Here is a 3015-nt window from a genome sequence, read left to right on the forward strand (position 1 = left end):
AAACAACGGTTATGCGAGGAAATAATCTACGGACGACAGGCACAAACCTACTGCGCAAAAACGAGCCACGCCATTTGTATCTCAAATGCGCCAAAACCGTTGGCCCATGTTACCAGACTGCCTGCATGTGCCCGCTGTTTCTGAAAATAAACGAAAAAAATTGGCCACTCAACCACATACCCAAGACTAAAGCTTGATTAAAGCAATCTACTAATTTAATTCGTGACAAATAAATTTAAAACTAATGAAAATAAACGCTTAATTAATTTTTTGTTTTCATTATTTGTCCCCCCTCACCTAGTAGCGCTTTAATCGTCACGCAGGTGTTGATGTTGTCGCCAATAGGTTTCCGACCACTTTTCGTTCCGACTTTCGCGACGATATTTAGGTTGACCTTGCGCCCTCCGCCACCGGGGGGGGGGGGGGGGGGGGGGGCGATAATTCCTAAAAGGAAGAAGAAGGAAATGAAATGAAACCGCCGCGGCCGGCTCGCCGCTGCTGGTGCGGAGAGCGGGAGGAGTGGCGTCGTAGCCCCGGCAGACAGACTGGCGCCGGCGCTCGCGACTCGGACCGTCTTGCTTGCTCTCGCGCATTCACGAGAGGGGTGACGTCCGTAGCCATGGCGGCTGCGCCAGCAATTCCCTTCGCTGGTGCAGTCGCCCGTATGGACAATGCGCTGGTGACCGCTTGATAGCGCCTCCGACTGGCGTTTGCAGGTGGGTAACGCATGAGAAGGAGAGCGCAAATGCGCTCAACGGCGCAGAAGAGCCGAGAAGCTTATGTCATCGGATCCCGAAGTATTTGCCTGGCAATTAGCTGTTCAGCGTACGAAGAATGAAGAAGCAACCTGACGTTGAACAAAAATAAAATATGCATGTGCCACATAATACGTATACCGTGTGTGTGTCATTGGAGCAGCAGCAGTAGCATGACAATCAAGGTAATCCTAGACAATCTGGAAAGCTCAGAATAATCAGCTGAACCTTTGCTAACGCTACGTATATCCAGGCATGCCGAGCGGAGTCATCTGCAAATTTTTTAACAGAATTAATAGGTGAAATTGCTGGGATGTAAATCTCCTAATAACAACGTTGGTTTTAGGAGACATCCCCTTGATCGACAACTTCTCAGCTCATTGAGCCTACGCCTCCTCCTGTAATTCCAAGTCTGTACTCTTCAGACATATATACAGCTATCAATGCGCATATCTGCGCATATATCTTTGGTAGAGGTGGTTCTCCATGGGGGTCTGCGGAGACCGGGGGGTCCGCGAAGCCATTCTGGGGGGCCCCCGAAACCCACGGTCGGAAAAAAAACGCGTTTTTTGAAGCCACGTCATGTCCCGTGACAGCGGAGCCCCTTCTCATTTTGATATGCTTCACGGCATAACAAGTTCACATTGCTGCGGAGCTGGCTCATGTTCCTCCTTCTTATGATATGGTTGTAAAGTACGTGTTGCAGTTTTCTACGCCATGCGCATCCGAGCATGCTTTTTTTTTGCCTTGCATATTTGAAAAGCATACATTGCTAGAAACATGTTGAATGTGGCTGCAGATCGCACAACTTATTAACGAGCTATTGAGATCGATTTGCAAGGGTTGACGCTTGGGCAAGTTGGTGTGGATTCATTTCAAAATTTAACAGCGCAAGAACGATTAGGAAGGGACGAGACAACAAAGGGTAAAGAGCGCTTTACCCTTTGTTGTCTCGTCCCTTCCTAATCGTTCTTGCGCTGTTAACATTTTGAATTGAGATCGAATTGACGTGGCACTTTTGGTTGACCATTCTTTGCCAAAATATAAATAAAAAAACACCTATTTCACGCTGCATGTTGCGTTAACTTATGACACCTCCCTCCCCTCTTTTCTCTAACTACAAGAAGTCTCCATCAGTTCCACCATTCTACAAGGGGTCCCTGAAACATTCATGGCTGATAACCACTTCCTTTATATGCACGCCTTACCGAAGTTTTCCTCAGTTTAGAGTAGCGCCAGGACACACAACACATCGGACAGTGGAAGCAAAATTGAAGGGCCGCGATGCACACTCTTCGTGACACCTAGGATCGCTTAGCACAATTGAAGTGTTCGTAAGCTCCAAGATTTCCGGTTGTGCGCTTGCATTCTCAATTGAAAACCTCGAACGTCGCTAAATTTGACCTTAGCAAAGCTCGGCATGCCACGATTACACGAATCACGTGTCACTGGCAAGTGGAGTGTCATCTGCAAAGGTCACACGGTCAGTTATGCATTTGGCCAAGACGATTGGATGACGGAAGGGGCCTTCTCCTCTCTGTCGATTAAATTGATCCCTTTCGAAAGCTTTCCGCACCCGACGTGGTTTTGTAGTGCCTCCGGGATCGGCCCATCTTTGACCAAGCGATGATGTTATTTGATGACGTCATAACGAGAATTCAATGACGTCATGATGTCACAAAAAGTTGGCGACCTACGACGTCATAGAGTGACGTCATCGCATGATGTTTGTTTTTTTTGCACCACTCTTGCTGATGCCACCGACGCCGACGATCACTAATGCTTTCGCCTTAATATTCCTCGCTTTCTTTGTGGCCGGAGGTCGGCTGCGCTGGCTTACAAATGAAAGCGCTGCAGCGCCATCTTGCCGGTACTTGCTGCCTCTACCGGGGAGTTCATTAGTTTCTCTCGATCCGATATATTGAGAACGTCGTGAGATGAAAGGAGGACACCACCGGAGAACGCGAACGAAATCCGTGCACACACCGTCGCTTCGTCTGAAACGTAGGCCCCATTATCCGGCCACCATATTTCATGCGTGTATATCGTTCCCCGACGCATTTCCAGGGACCACGATTTCTGCGAGGACAAAGAAAAACCGGCATCGTGTTCTGGGCAGAGCGTTTAATGAGGTTCGCCGCTCCTGGTCGCATCCACGCCGGCGAGACCGAGTCCATAGAGCGTTACCTTATATACCGTTCTTCATACACACCGGGAAGGCCCGTTCTCTTCATCGGGGAAGCCTTCCCATCGGCGTAAC

This window comes from Rhipicephalus sanguineus, unplaced genomic scaffold (assembly GCF_013339695.2).
Source record: "Rhipicephalus sanguineus isolate Rsan-2018 unplaced genomic scaffold, BIME_Rsan_1.4 Seq1163, whole genome shotgun sequence".
Classification (NCBI taxonomy): Eukaryota; Metazoa; Arthropoda; class Arachnida; order Ixodida; family Ixodidae; genus Rhipicephalus; species Rhipicephalus sanguineus.